Below are 22,019 nucleotides of genomic sequence, written 5' to 3'. Positions count from 1 at the left end.
GAGTAGTTTCAGGTCCATTATGGCAATAGGGTACATGGTGGCAGACAGGGTCATTGAGAGGCAGGAGGAAGAGCCTGGTACCTACTCCAAATGACAAATTTTGATGATCCCTCCTGGAAGGAATCACCCTCCCTGTGGAGTGGGGAATGGGGTGGGGATGGGATAGGAAGGGGGTGGGGGGATGGGAGGGAGGGAGGGAGAAGGAAATGTGATCGATATGTAAAATAAGAAAAAAATAAATATATAAAAGTGCTGAATAAAAAACAAGAGTGCTGAAAAAACTTGAAGGCTAGAGAATTGGCTCAACAGTTAAAGAGCATTGGCTGCCTTTCCTGAGGACTCGAGTTCAGTTCCCTGTTCCCACATTGTGGCTTACAGGTGTTTGTAACTCCAATTCCAGGAAACCAGTGTCATTATTTTAGTCTTCCTTGGGTGCCAGGCATGCATGTGGTACACAAATGAAAGGTATTAATGTATACACATAAAGTAAAACTAAACCTTAAAAAAAAAAAAAGCTGGTATTATTTTAAGTGCTCTGCAAATCTTTCTGTTTCCTGTTAAATACTAATACATATTAAAAATAATTAGTTAAAAACCAGTATTATTATAATTTCAGTTTGTAACTCTGAAGTTTATTTTATGCACAATTTAATAGATTAGGTAAGGGTCTGAAATATGGCTTGGTGAGTAAGTTTGCTTGCTATACAAACTTGATGAGTTTGATCCCTGGAACTCATGTACAGTGGAAAAAGAAAACTAGCTCCACAGGACTGTCCCCTGATTTCCAAACATGTGCTTTATCACATGTCTGACTTCCCCATAATGAACTTACACAGACACATAATAATAATTATTTTTTAAAGGCTATTACACTTAATCAACTATGAGTTTGTATCTTGGGCATATAGTCTATAAGAATTAATTTGTGATATCAATAACCAAAAGAACTGGGACAAAAGTCTAAAAGAATAGAGTCTGTATATTTTTGAAGTTAAGGTTGTATGAATTAAAATTAGAATATAAATGTTATTATAATGTCCCCAGTAACCAGTTTTAAGAAAATGCTACTGGTAAAGAAAAGAACTGCATAAAAGTAACTATTGCTGAGTCCGTAGAGATGGCATAGTGGTGAGAGTTTTTCCTGTGTGTCTTGGATGGGGTTTCTATTGCTGTGTTGAGACACCATGGCCATGGCAACTCTTTCTGTTTCTTTTTTGAGATAAGGTTTCTTTGTGTAGGTTTGGATGTTTTGGAACTAGCTCTATAGACCAGGCTGGTCACAAACTCAGAGAACTGCTTGCCTCTGCCTCTCTCCTGCTGGAATTAAAGATGTGGGCCCAAGCTGACCACAGGTAACTTTTAATAAAGGAAAACATTAATTGTGGCTGGTTTATACTTTTGAGGGCTAGTCTATTACTATCATGGTTGGAAGCAAGGTAACATGTAGATGTCATGAAGGAGAAGTAGCTGAGAGTTCTACATTGTTTTTTGTTTGTTTGTTTGTTTGTTTGTTTGGTTGGTTGGTTGTTTTTTTTTTTTGTTTTGTTTTTTTTGTTTTTTTTTTTCCAGATAGGGTTTCTTGAAAGCTTTGGAGGCTGTCCTGGAACTTGCTCTGTAGACAAGGCTGGCCTCAAACTCAGAGATCCACCTGCTTCTGCCTCCTAAGATTAAAGGTGTGCATCAACCACTGTCCAACTTCAATGTCTTGATCTGCAGGCAATAGGATGTGAATTGTGAGCAACTAGGTGTAAGGGTATGGTTTTTCCGCCTGCCGCCCGGTCTCATCCCACCACCGCAGACTTTGTATTTGATATGATGCTGTTGGTCAGGTACTAGTTTCTTATGGGCTAGCTCTGCCTTAAATATTAACCCATTTCTGCTGATCTATGTATTTCTCTTACCGGGGAGCCGGCTGGCATTCTGCTTTCTCCAGACTCTCCATCTTGACCCCTCCTTCCTCACTACTTCCTCTCTCCTCCTTGTCTCCTAGTCCCACCTATCTTGCTTTCCTATTGGCCAACAGTGCTTTATTCATTAAACCAGTATGAGAAACATATATACAGAATCACATCTCCCATCAACTAGGCTTTGCTTGAGCATTTGAGACTTGACAGCCCACCCCCTAGTGACACACTTACTCCAATAAAGCCATATGAATAGTGCCACTCCCCAAGTTTTCAAGCACATGAACCTATGGGGAGCCATAACTTTTCAAACCACCATGCCTGTGCAAAACAACATGATCAGAATTTGCATATCCTGATTCTGTATAAGTGCCAGTAGATATGTAATTTTACTTAGCAGGTAGGGGTAGGAATCCCATGGCAAACTGGCTAGTGAGATGAGCCATTTAGCCCATATCTGGGGTAAGTTGTGAAACTCTACCTTGAAAGAACAAGGGAGAAGAGCAGTGAAGGAAGATGTCCACCATCAAGCTTGGACTTACCTGTGTACATATGCACCCCACATTCAGAGGAAGACTGGAGAGGGGAGTGTTGCACAGTGAAGATAATAGTGCACCCTACTAAATAGTTCCTGAAGAATAATGAGGATTAGATATACTGGAATTTGGGCAGATTAATAAAATTCCCTAATTCTTGAATTCTTCATCAAAATTCATGAGAATTTTTTCTACTATTTTTCTTTTATGGGTTTAGGGATATCTTACTTATTTGTGGATTCTGCTGAAATAAACTTGTAGTTGGCTAGAATGTAATACTTATTCTACTGCATGGTTTTAACTGTTTAATCCAGAGTATGATTGAGTCAGTATGTCAGCTCCTTTAAGCTGAGCATCTTATAAAAGATATTTATTTTCTTGCTGAGTGGTGATGGTGTACACCTTTAATCCCAGCATTCATTGCCAGAGGCAGGTAGATCTCTGTGACTTTGAGGTCAGTCTGGTCTACACAGAAAGTTCCAGGGACAGCCAGGGCAACATAGAGACAAGCTGTCTTGAAAAACCAAAAGAAAAAAAAAAATATTTTCTCACATACCAGAAGTCTGGAATGTTCTGTCAAGGCACTAACAGGTTAGTTGTCTCTTGAGGTCATGAGTTTAGTTTCTAAGATGGTACTTGTTACAGTGTCTTTCAGAGGAGACACAAGCTGTGTCTTCACATGGTAGAAGGGGCAAAAGGGTAAACTTGCTCCCTAGCCCGTTTACAGAGTTTTCTAATCCCATTCATGATTGAGCCCTTCCACAATGACTTAAGCACCCTTGAAGGTTTCACTTGCTAGTGTCATTACACTGGTGATTAAAGTTTAGCACATAAAATTTGGGGGAGCTTTAGACCATCACAGTTAAAATAATGGGGTCTGGAGAGAGCAGAAGTGACCAAATACTACAAATGTGCTTGTCTGTTTCTTCCATCTTTGTCAAGGCATTTTTATAATAGATATACATTTTTTCCCGGTTTTAGGTAACACTGCCTAAAGTTGTGCAGAATTTGTTTGGTTCTTTATAAAATAGTTTTCTTAGTTGTATGGGATGGCTCAGCTGATGATCCGAGTTTGACACATGGATCTCTTGGTATTAGGGGAAATAGCTGGCTTCCAAAGATGTCCTCTCATCTCTAATGGGTTTGCCCAAGCTCTGCCCTTGGTCATAATAATAATAATTATTATTATTATTACAAAGATAATAAACATTTTTAGGAAGTGAAAAATAATTGCTAGGTGATTCAGAAGCTCAGCCTTCCTGTGTCAAGCTGCTTTTCCAAGTGAACAGGAAGGCAGGACTTTTCATGACTTGCCTTGTTTGTGTTGCTGCGGATGCTTTGTTCCCAGCTTTGAACAGTTCTTTCACTGTGCAACTTTTTTTCTGAGTTTCACAGGCTTGTGAGAAATAATGTAATAATAGTATTTTGAAATGCCTTGAGGGATACAGAACCAGTGATTTAGATTTAAATAACTGATTTTTGATCAAGTCATGGCTATAGCTAAGAGCATTTTGCTATTTTATTCGTTTTGTTTTGTTTTTTTGTTTTAATCAGAGCCTTGAGTTATAAGGTCAACAACTGAAGGTAGGACATTTTCTTTATATACTATATCACATGTTAAAAATGGAAAATTTGTACTCATCCGAGGTTTTTTTTTTTATTAAGATATAGTTTTAATTTTAAACCTTTGATGATATTTAAGACATAGTGATAAATTATCTGGAATTTAGAATAATGTAAATTATCTGGAGTTTTAAAAAATTTAGGCTGTATTTACAATATATGGGGAGGTTATCTCTGTTGTTGAATCAGTGTGGCATGGTTCATAACTCCTGGTGCAGTTTACTTTTGAAATAGTTCCCTATTTAAAGTAACTTAAGCAATGGTAGCTTAAAGTAAAGATTAAAGGCCACTATGCCAGCCGTTTATTGAATTATTTTTATTTACATGCATCTCCGTCCCATTCATTATCCCATCCCTTTGTATCTACCCTCTGCCCTTGCAACCCCACCCCCTGCCCCACAATAAAATAAAATTTAAGAGGAAAAAGAGAAGGAAAAAAAATCAATAGTCATGGAAGCTGTAGTATGACACAGCAAGTCATGCAGTAAACTCTCTTAGCCATATATCTTTACTTGGAAGTGTTTATTACAGAGAGTCATTGGTCTGGTTCCAGGCCTCTGATTTCTACTACATATTGATGCTGGGCCTTCACAGGAACTCCTCTTGGTTATCCTGCTGTTTCCCTGTGTTGTGGAGATTCTGCAGCTTTGGGTCTGCAGGACTGGTCCCTTTAGGTGCTCCAGCAGATCACAAATAATCCTGTTTATGGGCCTGGGTATGTATAGGGTTGGTCAGCCCACCAGAGTAAGCTCTCCTGCATTGTCCTGGCAAGTTCAACCTTTGTAGTTATGAACGAGGGGGCAGGGCCAGTTCTGCTATCATTTCCTTAGGGCCAGATCCTCCACACCAACACCTTCAGGCTCAGCTTTACTGTGTTGCTCAGGCATGGCATAGGGACCACTTTCCTGAGTGCTGCAGCTGATGAGGGACAAGACCAGCTCCCTCACCTGCCTCAGGTGTTGATGGGAGGGGGGCATTTCTGCACCACCCATGCCACCACATGACAGATGAGTAATGGGGACAGCTCTCCCATGCTAACAACTACTACGGGGCTAGCTCACCTCCACCAACAGGATTGGCTCTATTGTGCTGCCCAGGCAAGGTTCAGGGCCTGCTCTCCTGAGTGTTGCAACTGGTGGGGAATGGGGGCTGCTCTCTCCTGCCATTATGACATCAGGGCCAGTCCTCCTCACTCCCTCATGCAGCCACAAGAGAGATAAGTAATGGGGACAGCTCTCACATGCTCACAACTTTAGGACTGGCTCACTCATGCTTCTGCCAGTGGTGTTTGTTTATTAAACTTTTAACAAATGTTTATTTATATTTATATACCACATGCTTTAGTTTTTCTTATTCTGTACCATTGATTGGCTGTAACAGCAATTGTTATTTTAGAAAATGTTTGTGGACTTGAATGATGTTGCTTTTATTTGTGGGTACAAATGTTTAGTCCTATCATAGCTTGCTTAAAATGGCAAGTTAGGTGTTGACCACTTTTTTTTTAATTGAACTATGTTTATTTCATGATGTCTTACATTCTCTGTACACATTCAACATGCTGATCTTATTTTAAGAATAATGATTTTAGTACTAAAATATGTTATCGTGTTTCATTTTTAGTACTTTCTCAAAATGTAAATACAGTAACTTAAAGAAGATGCTGTTACGCCACTAAAAAACTAACCTTATTGGTAATGCTGTTACCTCATATACTGGTCCTCATTCTGTCCTTTGAAGAATCAGGAAATAATGTCAATATCCATATGCATTTTGGTATATAAAAATTTTATGCAACCAATGCCCAGGGGCTTATAAACAGCCATTATGTGAACTTGCAATTGTCTTAAATGCATAGCTGTATATTGAAAGTGATTTCTAAGTGAAATGAGACATTGCATGTCTAATTTTTAATGTTAAAATTTTTATTTACAAAATTAAGATATTTTATTTATTACAGTTCATGTGGAATTGAGAGGACAGCTTGCAGAATTGGTTCTCCTACCACATGCATTGTTTTTACCCAATGAGCCATCTGACTAGCTCTATTTATAAAAATTCTTTCTTGGGGGCTGGAGAGATGACATAGCAATTAAGAGCACTGACTGTTCTTTCAAAGGACCCAAGTTCAATTCCCAGCACCCACAGTGCTGTCTGTAGCACCAGTTCCAGGGAGTCTGACACCCTCATGCAGATATGCATGCAGGCAAACACCAATGCAAGTAAAACAAAAATAAATACATATTTAAAGAAATCCTTATTTTGACAAATGCCAAGGAGTACTTTTAGAAACTTAACCTAGACACTTTTTGTTGTTGTTTATGTTTTTAGAGACAGTGTTTCTCTGTGTAGCTCTGATTGTCCTGGAGCTCCCTCTGTAGCCCAGGCTGGCCTCAAACTCACACAGATCTGCCTGCTTCTGCCTCCTGAGTGCTGGGGCTAAAGGTGTGTGCTACCACTGCCAACAAGAATTCTCTTAATTTGCGTGTGTATTTCCTACTGCATGTAATTTGAAACTTATGTGTGACAACAATAATAATATTTACTTTTTCTCCTATGGTGTATCAAGATTTCACACTATTACAAAATAACATAAGTATTCAACATGGTAGCATATTCCTATGTCTTAGCACCTGAAAGGCTGAGGAAGGAAAAGTGCCAGCTTGAGAACAGCATGGTTATGTATGGAGACACTATTCCCAAACAAATACCAGAAGGTCATCAATTATGCCATTTTAATTTTTAAGAAATATTCAATAATACTTTCAGGTAAATTACGGACCTGACAGATATTACAGAACATTTTGTCCAAACACAAAAGAATATACCTTCTCAGCAGCTCATGGGAATTTTCTCCAAAACTGACCACATATCAGATACCAAGTCTCAACAGATAGAGGAAAATTGAAGTAGCACCCTACATCCTGTGTTACTACCACTGATCAAAAACTGAATATCACCAACTATAGAAAGCTAACAAACTCATGACCAAGGCACCTGAGATTAGATAGCTGAGGGACTTATGGTAAAACCAAATACTATTGTCCTAAAAAACAAAAGCAAAAATCAAACAAACAAAAAAACATAGCAATAAAATGACTGTTAAGACATTCTGCTACAGAACCTTGCTCAGCCATCATCAGAGAAGCTTCCTCCTGCAGCAAATGGGAACAAACAACAGAGACCCACAGCCAGACAGTGAGAGACCTTGGTCACTCAGCCCTGAATGGAATGTCTCTGTCAAATCCCTCCCTACAGGGCTCAGGGCACCCCTTGGATAGCCCAGAGAGGGTAGAGCACACCAAGAAAACAAGACCTTCTAGGTCAGCATGATAGATGCACATATGAACTCACAGAGACTGAGGAGGCATGTACAGGGCTTGCAGGGGTCTGCACCAGATGGATCCTAGAGCTGAAAGGAGAAGTGAACACATCTCCAAATCTCTAACTCAGAAGCTATCTCCAGTTGATAACTACTTGCACATTCTTCCAAATGAATCTCACAGAGGAAACAAACTACTTGTAAGATCTGACATGGACAACAGAAAATTAATTTGGTGGCATCTTTGGAAGTGCCTTGTCTCATAATGGCACGTCAGGGCTTTTTTTCCCCTCTCTTTTTGAAATAAAAGTTTATTTTATTATATTGCAGGTCCATTGCACGCATGTGTATGTGCATGCGCATGTACACACACACACACACACACATACACGATGGCTTCCAGTTTCATGGGGGTTTTTGTTTTTTGTTAGTTTTAAATGTAATTCCTCTTGTTGATTCTTTGTGAATTTTACATTCTATACCCCAGTTTCACACATTTTCCAGTCCATTCATGTCTGTAACTTCACCCCAAAATAAAATTAAAACAAAACAAAATGTTTCACTCCTCCATCTTTCCCGCCTCTTCATCACATGTTCCTGTTTGTAGTAGCCTTGGGAACTGCAGTGTGTCCTGCAGTGTACCCTTTTGCCCAAACAACTTTACTTACAAATTTTTGTTGCAAAAAGTTGTTGGTCAAGTTCAAGGCCTCTGGCTTCTAGTACACTATCAATGCTAGACCCTCACTGAAACTTGTCTTGGATATCATGAAGGTGACACAGCTATGGTTCCACAGGACCAGTCCCTTCACATGCTCCGTCAGGTTTTATATGGGGTAGATGTTGGGGTGTGCCAACTCAGAGCCCTGGATTTGGTCCTGGAAGGTAACTGAGTTGTCAATTTGTGCCCCCACTGGGACTGCCTCCCCCAGCTGATGGTGGTAGCCAGCTTTCCTGTTCTCATACCACCAGTGCCAGTTGGGGGTGGGGGCGGGGGTTAGGGGGAGACAGCTCTTCAGCTGAGGCATTGGGGGTGGGACCAGTTCTCTGGTGCGCAGAGCAACCAAGGCCAGCTCTCTCATGGCTCCCTGTGGTAACATGGGTGATGGGAGATGTCATTCTGTAAATATGTTTCTCATACTGGTTGATGAATAAAGCACTGTTGGCCAATAAGAAAGCAAGATAGGCGGGACTAGGAGACAAGGAGGAAAGAGGAAGGAGGAAGAGGAGTCAAGATGGAGAGACTGGGGAGACTAGACACCTGCCCCATTCCCCAGTAAGATTAGAGCACATGGAAGTACTTATATTTAACAGAAATGGGTTAATACTTAAAACAGAGCTAGCTGATAAGAAACAAGTACCTGGTCAACAGCATTATATCTAATAGAGAGTCTCTGTGCATTAATTGGGGCAGACACAGCGGCAGGACAAAACCAGCGGCGGGTGGAAAAACCTACTCCTTACACATGGGTAATGCACATCAACTCTGACCCCAGATGCCACCAACCCACACATGACCCTGGCCTGAAGCTTAGACTAGACACCACCATGGCCTCAGGTGATAGAGCAGGCCACTCATATTAGTATGGCCCCATTGGTAGAATGGCCCTCAGACATCAACATGGCCTAGGGTGGTGGCCCAGACCATGAGCATCCATGGCTTTTGGTGGCAACATGGGCCACAGACATCAACATAGACCCCTGCTTACATAGGGCCACCCAGACATGGCCCTCTCTGGAAGCACATGGCTCCAGGTGGTATGTAGGCCACCCATATCAACTTGTTCCTCACTGCCTTTGCATCTTCAGTTTTGCTTCTTTCCACAATTTATGAATTGCTTGGCTTCTCCTTCTTTCCCATTTCTCCATCATAAACCTGTTCATCATAGTGGCACCAGTTGTAATTTTTAAAAATTCAGCTTGAGAAAGATACCATGTGACAGAGTTCAAGCAGAGGTTTTTTTTTTTTTTTGTTTGTTTGTTTTGTTTTTTGTTTTTTAATTAAGAAAAAAAGGAGGGAAAGAGAAAAAGGATGGGAGGTGAGCAGGGTCCTTTTAAAAGGGAACATAGTGACTATGTACAGGTGGTGGTCTTAGTGGCTGCAGCTGAGGGCATATCCTGTCAGAACTACAAGGACAGGCCAGTACAGATGCCTGAATACTTACACTTCCTGTCCAGTTTTGTGTTTCATTAGTAATCTTGAGTGTGCAAATGAGTGTGTTTATCTGTATCTGTTTTATGTGCCTTTTCTTGGGTTCTTTTTGTTTTGTCCTATTCTGTTTTTTGTTTATTATATTTCACTTTTTTTTTTCGTTATTATCCCTTAGATATCTCTTTGTTTAAGGGGAGACAGAAAGAGAGTGGATAAGAATGGAATGGAGGTGGGGGGAACTCTTCAATTTCTTTCTTCAATATTAAAAAGTTTTTATTCTATAAGTCTTTTACTTGCTTGGTTAGAGTTTGACAATATTGTGAAAGATGTTGTTTCCCTGCTTTCTTTCTCATTTGTTTTGTCATTTTTATATAGGAGGGCTACTGATTTTTTTGTGTATGAGTTAATTTTGTATCCAGTTACTCTGCTAAGCGAGTTTATCAGCTGTATGGATTCCCCCGGGGAAAATTTTAGGGTCATTTATGCATACTGTATCATCTGCAAATAAAGATACTTTGACTTCTTCCTTTTTAATTTATCTACCTCTGATCTCTTTTAGTTGTCTTACTGCTCTAGCTAAGACTTCAAGTTCTATATTTTTTAATGGATGTGAAGAGAATGGACAGCCTTGTCTTGTTCTTGATTTTAATGGAATTGCTTTGAGTTTTTCTCCATTTAAGTTGAAGTTGGCTATGAGGTTACTGTCAACTACCTCCTAGACTTTTATCATGAAGGATTAAACTTTGTCAAAAGTCTTTTCTGCATCTAAGGAGATGATCATGTGCTTTTCATCTTTCAGTTTGCTTAAATAATGGATTACATTTAATGATTTAGTGATTATATCACTCCTTAGATCTGCTGATGGTTTTACAGTATTCATTTTGAAATGCTATTTCTTTTTTGTTATGTCAGAATTGCAGTTAATGTTCCTGTTCATAGATTTTTTTAGATCCAAGAATTCAAGAGGAAAAAGGTTGCATTTGGTTTAACATATCTGCCTAATTCCAAGGGTTTAGGTAAGAGGGCAATTGGTTTGAGGTGCTTTTTCTTTGTCTTTCTTTTTAAATAGGTCTCACAGTGTCACCATGGTTACCCTACAATTTACTGTATAGACCAGGCTATTCTTGAGCCTTTAGCTAGCCTCCTACCCCCTTGTCTCTGAGTGTTAGGATTACAGTTGTGTGTTACCATACCTGGCTTCAATTATAATAGTTTTATATTTTTCATTTTAAAATAATATTGTGTATTCCCATGTTGGTAAGTAGCTTGTGCCTGCTGACTCTTCTTTCACCGTGTCTATGTGTAATTTAGTTCAAATATGTACAACATAAAATTTACTATTTGAAGTGTATAATTATGTGGCAGTAAGTGAGTGAATGGAATTGAAGACTATTTTCTTTTCATCTTGGTTTTTCTGGGTTCTGATGTCTGGCTTGAGACATGCCTCTATTGCGACAGTCAGTCTCTATCTGTGAGCAACTAATTTTGATGTTGCTGTTTCAATGGAAGTTTCTTTCTTATATGTTTTAGTTTCAATAATATAACATTAAAAAGTGTCTTTTTCCAGGCTCTGTTTCAAATGTTGTTACCTCTGAAGTTCCAAAGAAACACCCATTTGCTATCATCCAGATACATTCAGAATGAGCTTTTGGAGTAGAACATTTTGTTCTGTTTGTTCTAAATTTTTTTTCAAGGGATGAAGACAAACAGCTTAACTAGATAGCCATCTCTGGTTGTTGCTTCTAACAATAATATTTAGCAGGCAGAAAGTATTCTACAAATGCCTTTCTCAGAAGGGCTGCATTAAGTAAACAAGCAGTAAACATTCTGGTGACTGACAGATGATAGCTTCTAAAGTTATCCAATTGCCCAAATCAAGCTAAAATATTGTTTCTGTTTTGGTAAATAGAACCCATCTTGTTTAGACAGGTCTTATCAAAAACAGTGTTAACATTTCATACCAAACATTTTTATGAAGCTCATGTGAACTAAAACTAACAAATTTGAACTGTTCGAATCATATTTCATTAGTTCTCTTTAGCTGTATGTTTTGAGTCATTTCCAAATCACAGGTTCTAAAGTGTCCTGTATTTCAAAGTGACATCTATTCCAACCAGTCAGCATTTACAGCATAGCTTAGTTAATTTTTGCACTGAAATCTTGTCTGTGGTTTGAATTATACTTGGGGATTTATTTTATTTGGTCTTTGGTGTCTGAGGGATAATTTGATGTAGGTGTTTTCTGATGTTTATGTGAGTGAATTGTTCATCAGGTACCAAGGAAGAGAACAGATTCTAAGAGATGTGGCCATTCATAAATCCTTGCCTTTGTTTATAGAATAGAAAGCTACTGTTTATATATTTTTAAGTCCACATGTTTTTTGAATTATTTTTATGTATAAGTTAATAACCATGTGTCATTGAAATCACCAGAAAATACCAGATAGTGAAGTGAAGGGGAAAGGCTTCATCTGTCTAATTGTGTTTTCAGTTCTGGAGACTGAGGGTGGCATGTGGTAGTTTCTCAATAGACTAATTGGATCAGTTCCTTTTAGCATGAGGGTCACCATCATTTATATTCCCAACATATATTCTCTCTCTCTCTCTCTCTCTCTCTCTCTCTCTCTCTCTCTCTCTCTCTCTCTCTTCCTTTGAAAAAACAGTTCCTCTGTTCCCTCTATTATTCAACTGGTTGTGACTCGGTCCCCAAGTTTGGTAGGTTTCATTTGTCAACCCTCTCCTGTTCCTTTATGTAATATTAATAACAGTGAAAACAATACTGATTACTTGTAAAACTGAATACATCAACTGTGATTAGCCAGCTCGATAGCATTACTATTTCAGCACTGGGCACTATGCATATTTGCATGTGCAAATATGTACATGCATATTTAATACTAAGTGTGAAGTGAGAGATATTTTGTATTCAAGAAAGATTGAGGTTCAGAGAAATTAGGAAATTTTACCCAAATAATATTCTAAATTAGGGGTCAAACCAGGACCTACTTCTTAACTGTATGGTGGCAAAAGTCATGAGATAATCACATTTAGCCTTCTTTATGAACTCTTTTTAATACATCTGGTAAATTGCCATAATGTTTATAGTAAGGGAGTTTCATTCTGTTAAGAGACTAGATTGATAGTTCAGTGGTGGAGCATTTGCTCAGCATGTGTGATATCCTAGGTTCAGTCCTCCATTTCAAACAAAACACAAAAAAGTAAACAACCCCCATGTGAAAAAGGGAGTCACTGTTCTGTGTTTTGATATTTTAATCTATGTCCTTTTTATAACTGAAATTTGAAATTCATTTTATGTACACGAGTGTTTTGCCTTGATGTGTCTGTGCACCATGTGTGTTTCTGGGGTCTGAGGAGGGCATAAAATCCCTTGGGACTGGAATTATAGACCACTGTGGGCCATACCATATGGGATCTGGAAATTGAACCCAGTTCCTGTATAGGTGCAGAAAGTGCTCTTACCTTTTGAGCCATCTCCTCAGCCCCTAATTTTTCTATGTTCTTAAAGAAAACAACAACAAAAATTTATTTTGAGATATGGAACTCTTCTGTAGACAAGGCTAATTTTGAGTTTGCCATCTTCATGTCTCAAAATCATTCTGTATAATTTATTTTAATAACATCTTATCCATAAATATTTCTGCATGTTGACTTGTAGGGGAAAAGGGGAGAGAAGATCTCACTATGTAGCCTAGGCTTTTCTGGCCTTGAACTCATGATCCTTCTATCTGTATCTCCTGAGTGCTTAGATTACATGTGTATACTACCACACCTGAGGATCAGTATGTATTTCTGAAACCCAAAAAACTTTAAAAAACTACACTGTCATCATCATACCTAACAAATAAGAGGTCAAACATTTAATCTTCACATATCTGTTTGTATATGTCTGTGAATGTTATTCTTTTACTGTCTTTCCATGGTGGTTTTATTTGAATTATCATCTAAAGAATGGCACAATGGCAATACATGCATTTAGAAGATATGTATTTTAACTATTATTTCTCTCCCCCCCCCCCGCATTCTTATGTTTTTCAAGAACATGATTCTCTGTGTAGCCCTGATTGTCTGGGAATTTGCTCTGTAGACCAGGCTGGCCTGGAATTCAAAGATTTTCCTGCCTCGGCCTCCTGGGGGCTTTAAATATTTCTTAATCTATAGTTTTCTCTTTCTTTGATGTATTTTTCTTGTAAGTCATTTGTTAAAGTATTCCCCCTTAATTTTCGTTTAGTAAGAAATTTAATATTTTCATCTAAAAGTGGAATATATCAGATAATTTTAATTCCTATTAATGAAAAGTATAGGAAACACATGTAAATATATATTAAACCAACTTTATTTTTCTTAAGGTGACCTTTATTATGGGAGGCCCTCCTACAAACAACAACCGAATAAAGACTTGTTAATGACTTCATATTATGTTGTAGTCACAGATGCTTAAACCTTTTTTATTTCTTCAGTAGTTCTAGGGATGGAACCCAGAACCTTGCACATATGGGACAATGCTCTATTACAAATTATATATGTAGCTCTTAGACCATATTATGTATAATCTTTGTGGAGAAGTTAATTGGCAATATTATACTGATATTTTTTTGTTTGAGAACATGGTAATGGAATTATGAGTGGAAAAGCCCCAAGTGATAGCATACTTTCTGTTTGTTATCCAGGAAATGAGTAAAATTCCAGTGTTTGTAGTTTACCAGAAAGGAAGAAGTATTAAAATGGGATGCACCTTATTTCCTCTATTTAAGCAAGAAAAAATTTAAATTTCCTGAAAATCCAAGGAATTTATATGACTAATGCTAATTTTAAATTTCTATTAAAAGTTCCTTTCTGGGACATTATGCATATATGTTTCTGACTTTTAAAAGAGTACATTTCAAGGAATGAGATTTGTTGGTCTTAAAAGACTGTCAAATGCCAACTTTTTATAATCTTAATTTTTAAAATATACAAAGTATTGATGTTATGATTCTTTGTTCCATTGAAGTTATTTATAAAATTTTGTTCTGAGTGACTACAGTTTTAATAAGTATCTTATAGAGCTTGTGAAAGATATGTGAAATAACTTAATGTTACAAAAGAAAACTAATCCATTGGGCTCAGTACTCAGGAGGCAGGAGCAGGCAGATCTCTATGAGTTCAAGATTAGGCTGGTTTACAGAGTGAGTTCCAGGACAGCCAGGATACACCAGAGCTATAGTAATGAAAACAGCTTGGCATAACAACAGAAAGGTGGACCAGTGGAATAGAATTGAAGATGCTGATATCAATCCACACACCTATGAACATCTAATTTTTGACAAAGAAGCTAAAACTATAAAACAGGAAAAGAAAGCGTATTTAGCAAATGGTGCTGATATAACTGGCTGTCAACATGTAGAAGAATGAAAATAGGTCCATATCTATTGCCACACACAAAACTCAAGTCAAAATGGTTCAAAGACTTCAATAAAAATCCATCCACACTAAATCTCATAGAAGAGAAAGTAGGAAATACACTTGCATACATAAGCACAGGAGACCACTTCCTAAGTAGAACACCAGTAGCACAGACTCTGAGAGCAACAATTAATAAATGAGGCCTCCTGAAATGAGAAACTTCTGTAAAGCAAAGGACACAGTTAACAAGATAAAACAACTCCTTATGGAATGGGACAAAACAACTTCCTATGGAATGGGAAAAGATCTTTACCAACTCCACACCTGAAAAAGGGCTGATCTCCGAAATATACAAAGAACTCAAGAAACTAGACATCAAATTACTAAATAATCCAATTAAAAAATGGAGTGTAGATCTAAGCAGAGAGTTCTTGACAGAACAATGTCAAATGGCAGGAAATGTTCAACATCCTTAGTCATCAGGGAAATGCAAATCAAAACCACTTTGAGACACCATCTTGCACCTGTCAGAATGGCTAAGATCAAAAATACCAATGACAGCTTATGCTGGAGAGGATTTGAAGAAAGGAAACACTCTTCCATTACTGGTGGGTATACAAACTTGTATATCCACTGTGGAAATCAGTGTGGTTATTTCTCAGAAAATTAGGGATCAACCTACCTCAAGACCCTGAAATACCACTTTTGGGCATATACCCAAACGAGGCACATTCACACCACAAGGACATTGCTCAACTATGTTCATAGCATTATTCATAATAGTCAGGTCTTGGAAACAGCCTAGATGCTCCTCAACCAAAGAATGGATGAAGAAAATGTAGTATGTTTACACAGTGGAGTACTACTCCAGTGCCAAAAAACAATGGAATCCTAAAATTCGCAGGCAAATGGCCAGAACTAGAAAAAGCCATCATGAGTCAGGTAATCCAGACCTAGAAAGACAAATACAGTATGTACCCACTCATAAGTGGACCCCAGACATAAAGCAAAAGATATCCAGCCTACAATCTGCAACCTCAAAAAAGCTAGAACCCTCTTCCAGAAACAGATGGAAGCAGATTCAGAAATCCATAGCTAACCGATTGGCCAAGCTCCTGGTGAGGGATCAGTGATAATATGAACAAAGGAGTCAAGAATCAGCTGACCCAAGCTAGTGAGAGACCACTGACTCAGGTCTGACAAATGGGGAACCTTCATAAGACCAAGCTAGACTCCTTTAATATAGGTAACAATGGTGCGACTGGAACAATATATGAGACCACCGGATGTGGGTCCAAGATCTAACACTAGTGCACAAACTTACTTAGTGGAGCCCATTAGTGGGCTTTGGGGGTGGAGAGATGCCTCAACTAGATGATAGGACAGACTTAGTAGACTTTCTAGGGGAGGTCTTACCTTCTCTGAGGAGCAGATGGGTGGTTGAGGGGGCAAGTGTGGGAGTGGGAGGAGAGAAGGGAGGGAGAACTGGGATTGGAATGTAAAAAATAATAAAAAAAAATGTTAAAAGTTGTGTAGGGTTACACACTTTTTAAGTTTCATTTAATCAATGAGTTCTGGGTAGTTGCTATAAAATATGCTTCATCGAAAGGTCCTTGCTGAAGTTAAGCATCTATGTGACTTCCGTCATTTTATAATAAAAGGTTTGAGTTGCAAAGTCTTAAGTTGGCTACCCTTTGAAACTGTTTATTGTACTTTTTTCTGAACTTGGAAAAATATATACAAAGAATAGAGCATATGTCTAACCCTCCTCTGACATAGTTTAGTCTCTTAAAATTTTTTGTTAATTTACTTAGCAAGGCAATTTTTCTTTGGTTTGTATTTCGTAAGACCTTATTTAATTTTTTTAAAAGAATTTAAAATTTTATGTGTGTGTTTTGTACCTGTATTTGTGTATATACACATTGTATGCAGTGCCAGGACCAGAAGAAGGTATCTGATTCCTCTGGAACTGGAGTAGGGATTTTTGTGAACCACCACATGGATGCTAGAACTAAACCTGGGTTTTCTGAAAGAACAGCAAAGCTCTTCTTACTGGACCATCTCTTTAGCTCTATAATAATATTTTTTTAAATCAGTTGTAAAATTTTCCTTAGAAATATGCCACAAAACTAAAATATTCTTGCAGTTGCACAACCTTAGAAAAGTATCTCAAGGATAATTAAACTTTTTTTGTGTTAGATTATACATACTTTACAAAATGTCATAGTTCCATAAAGAATATTGATAAATATCTCCAAAGATTCCTGTAATATTTTCTGTATTTTAGTATTAGTTATAATAAAAAGGTGATGAGCACCCCAGTACAGTTTAAAGGGTCAGGTGCTTAGGCAGGCTGTGATATGCAATTCTTTGCCCAGTAAAATCCCTTACTGCATCTGGAGCATCAGGTCCTAGATTTTCTTGGGAGCAATCATCCTGTAGATGGCCTCATTTGTCACATCGCCAGCAAGTTCTATCTACTTGGTGCCCTTGGGTATGTTGTCAGCATGCTGCCTGTCTGTAAGAAGGGCATCCAGGAAAGCAGTGAGGCCAGCAATGGGACCTTACTGGGGTTAAGATCTCTTGTGTCCAGTACCCACTTGTAAATGTCCTCATTGCAGACTGCTGCAACCACATTGCAGGTGGGGGCATTAAGCATTTCCCAAACCAATTGTTTGATTACCATTTTCCTAGTGGGGCCCAAGTCTACTCTGCTCCATTGCCTCATTGACACATGTTGAATAAGATTGTGGAAGTATGCTGAAGGGTCCTGTGGGGTGCATGCCTTAAGAGCCTTGAAGGTCAGAACAGAAATCAGTTTGTAGTAGGCTTGATGGCCAATCTGTGCCTGATGGACAGAATGAACAAAGTTATTTCATCCAGTGCGCATGTCAAGGATCACTGGAACATTAAGAGGTTCGTTGGTGCTTGAGCTTCTGCCTGATCATCGTAAGCCAATTTCCAGCTAAGAAAGAGCCGGCTTCAGCACAGCATTGAGCAGACTATACCAATCAAAGTAAGTTGTTAGTTGCATTGCCTACTGAGTAAGGACCTGCCCAAAGTAAGATGAATCTGGGCCCAACTCATTAGCCACCTTTCGGATAAGGGAGAGTTCAGCTATGGGGGTGGGAATCCAGGGCTACTGGTTAATGGCATTTTGTTAGTGTTTTTACAGATACAAAGTCTCTGGTTTTCAACTCATTATTTTAATAGCTCTTTAATACATTATTAGGTACCATTAAATTATCCTGTTCTTAATTTAATTGAACAAAATGAAAACCAGCAAAAAGATTAGCTTTAATATACAAACATGCATGTTTATGGGACCAAGGTGACTATGGCTATCCCTCTGGAACTCCACACTCCATGCCCTTTTTGTGCATAATGCTTTTACAAATATGAGGTCTTCTATATTTATACTTTAGTTTATAGATAGTTGAGCTGTTTTCTTGAACTTGATCTACTTCTAATGTTTGGGTAATGAAACAAAGAGTTTGTAATGCATTGCAGAAATTAGGGGTACTGAGCACTGAAAGCTCCTAACTTTGCCCCCTTGAGTACCAGTTGCTAAGCTATGCCAGGGAAACTTTAGATTAACAAGGAATGCCCTGCTTAGGTATTCCCAGATACATTGTAATATTTTCATGGACCTAATTTGTGTGAAGTGATGAGGTCAAGACAGAAGGGGGATGTAGCATGAATAATAAAAACTCAGAGACAGATATCGGGGTTAAAGCTGAAGATCAGAGAAGCAAGGTGGCCAGCCACTTGAGAGTTCTCACCTCTTCCAGTGTTCAGACCCAAGGGAAGATCCACTGAACCTCAGACTCGACTGCATTGCTCCTAAGATTCACAGAGACTGTACTGAGCCGCTGCATTGTTTTTTCTGTAGTGCTGGGACTAAAGGTGTGAGCTCTATTTCTCCTTTAGACTGATTTACTCTGATGTTGTTCAGGGTGGCTTTGAACTTACAGAGATCCATCTGCCTCCTGAGTGCTGGGATTAAAGATGTGACCATCACTGCCTGTCCTCTGTGGATAACTACTGGCTTAGCTCTTAACTAGATGTTTGGCTAACTAGTGGTTTAGCTCTGTCTGAACTCTGATCTTTATTTAGGCAAGCTTTATTAGATCATAAATGAAATATAACCACAGGAAAATGTTGAGACATATTTTGTTGCATCTACCCATGTGTGTGTGACAAAAAGTAGATTTTTTTGTTTGTTTGTTTTGTTTTTGGTCAGTTTATGTAGTATCTTCTTTGATAATGTAGTTCTAGATATGTATGCTTCTCAGCTATTTGAAGGCAGCCAAACTGTAAGTCTAATTGTTGTCAGTCAGTTCCAAGCATTTTAAGTTTGCACCTGTGATAGCAATTGTTCTCTTTTTTTGCCAGTAAAGACACTAGGGAATATAAAACCCTGCATTTCTTCTATTTGTTTAATGCTTATCATTCTGTTCATTGTCTTTTTAGTGACTACCCTTTTCCCAACTGTCTAAATATTCTCTCACATTCCTGTCAGAAATGTGACTGGAGCCTAGGTTTAAGAATTGTAATGTCTATTCTCTCCTTGCTTATTGGTTCTTTGGCATACATTGTGAAGAATTAAAATGACTAAGCCGATTATCATTATTGCTTTTCAAATCCAGATCCTAAAGGAAATAACTTCTCATTATGTATTAGGATCATATCTCGATCCCCAAATGCTGTATTGCTTTGCTGTGATACAGTAAACATACATTTGTAATCATATTTTCATGCTTTGAAAACATCATTTTTTATACTCAGTTGTATAAACTTTATTAATTGGATATTTATGTACTCATGTATTTCATATGAGAATATAGATTCATATTTTCCTGTAAAGCTTGAGTCTGATGTTATTTTCCAATGCATAAATTAAAATAATTCCTTTGTGTAGTTATAATTTTATATTTGAAATAAGGGACCCCACAAGTAACTAGTGTATAGAAACTATTGGCAAGTTTTTTTCTGAAAAGCTTGTTAAAACTATCTAACCAAGCTAACCATAAAGTACCATTGTTTTCTTAGCTCTGGTTACATTAAATAGAATTAGGAAGAAATACTTACCTAATTGAAAATGATCCTTTGAATTTCCCTGAATTTTAAGGTTAGTACCTTTTAATCCCACAATTCTTGTTGTGATGTAAGCAACAGAAATAGGACTATTTGAGTGACTGAGGAAGTCTTACAGTCTTTTCCCTTTGGATGTTTCATGTTTTGTTTTAGGTTTGGGTTTTTTTGTTTTTTTTTTTTTTTCCTTCTCCTCCATGCCCCCAAGATACAGTTTCTGTGTTTTAGTCTTGGCTGTCCTGGAACTCATGCTGTAGATCAGGCTGGCCTCGAACTCACAGAGATCTGCTTTCCTCTGTCTTTTAAGTGTTGGGATTAAAGGCATGCACTACCATTGCCCAGCCTTTTTGCTTTGATTTTGTTTTAAAATAATTAGTTTTTGTTTACATTGGTGTTTTGCCTGCATGTATGCCTGTGTGAGGTGTTATATATTGGAGTTACAGACACTTGTTAGCTGCCATGTGGGTGATGGGAATTGAACCCATGTCCTCTGGAAGAGCAACCAGTGTTCTTAAACACTGAGTTATCTCTCCAGCTCCTTGAAGACTTTTAAAAGGGACACACTTATTATTTTAGTTTAATGATGGCATACACCCCTTTTACAGGTCAGCAAAGTATGATTTTACAGATGTGGATGAAGGCTAACTTACCAGAGATGCTCAGTGTGACCATTGTCCAAAGACCTTAGTTTGCCATCTTTGAAAGGATCATTCAGTTTAGTTCAAGTAAACCATGAACCTTGTCATTCTGTTAAATTCTTATATTCTCTGTATGTATAAGAAAAATGAGAAAACTGGACATAGTTGCTTTTTCTGTTTTCAGGTATTGAAAAATACCCAAGTCCCCTTCTTATAAGTCTGTTTGTTCTAAAAAGGTTACTTTGTTATTTGTTAATTATTCTCTGACTGGTAACTTCAGTTTTATAAGTTTTATATTTGACAAAATGAGAACAGAAATACCATTTTTAATTCCTTTTTGAACCCTTAGTAGCATTTAAAATTCAATAAAGATAACTAATACTCCTGGGTATGCACTTTTCCACACCTAACAGTCTGCTAATGAAACTGAACTATATACCCCATGAGCATATATGTATCTGCTATTTATTCATAGAACTTATTTGCTTTATATCAGACTAGTAGTTTGTCAAATAAGTGGTAATAGTACACCTGGTGATGGTGAATGTGCAACTTTTATTATTTTCAACCAATACCAGGCCTCTTAGGTCTGATTCTGAGTCACTTTACAAGATGAGACTGTTAGGAAGAAGGGTTTCAGAGAGAGAGAGAGGTAACAGGTGTATGTATGAAAGAGACTAAAATTCAGCATGTCCATCTATGAAACCATCCAAGCATAGAAAAACAAATAAGCCGGCAATGGTGGTGCACGAATGGTGGCGCACGCCTTTGATCCCAGCACTCAGGAGGCAGAAGCAGGCAGATCTCTGTGAGTTGAGACTAGCCTAATCTACAAGAGCCAGGACAGCCTCCAAAGCCAAGACATTTCTGAGCTTGTTATAATCTGAATAAACTTTTTGGTGGGACCACAGCTATGCCTTTCTTCTACCCTGGAGTACAATCCAAGGTTAGTTACGTGCTAACAACCACTTGCCATAAAACTATGATTCTCAGGAATTTTTGGCTCAGTGTCCTACATGTTAATGGATTGTAAAGACTATAAAAGAGTATTATTCACATAATTTACTCACATGTCAGAATCTACAATAATTTTTAATGATTACATTTTATTGTTTTTAATGTGTGTGATATATGCATGTATGGTATATGTGCCCACTTGTATGTGCAAACATGTACATAACGATGGGTGCAGAGACCAGAAGAAGGTGTGGGATATCTTCCTTTATCATTCTCTGTAATATTCCTTTGAGGCAAGGTCTTTCCCCGATTCTGAAACCTGTTTTTTTGTTTATTTTTTTTATGTATTTATTTATTTGCTTGCAAGCCTCAGCAGTGCCTTTTATCTCTCCTTGTA

At 38.0% G+C, this 22,019-nt stretch overlaps 1 protein-coding gene across 4 annotated transcripts in view; it reads left to right on the top strand.

Annotated features, from left to right (window-relative positions):
- Positions 1-22,019, top strand: part of Sbf2 (SET binding factor 2) — a 319,861-nt gene that overhangs the window by 95,182 nt on the left and 202,660 nt on the right. The gene's annotated exons all lie outside the window — the stretch shown is intronic.

This window comes from Phodopus roborovskii, unplaced genomic scaffold (assembly GCF_943737965.1).
Source record: "Phodopus roborovskii unplaced genomic scaffold, PHOROB, whole genome shotgun sequence".
Lineage (NCBI taxonomy): Eukaryota > Metazoa > Chordata > Mammalia > Rodentia > Cricetidae > Phodopus > Phodopus roborovskii.
This window is presented reverse-complemented; position numbering and strand designations above follow the sequence as displayed.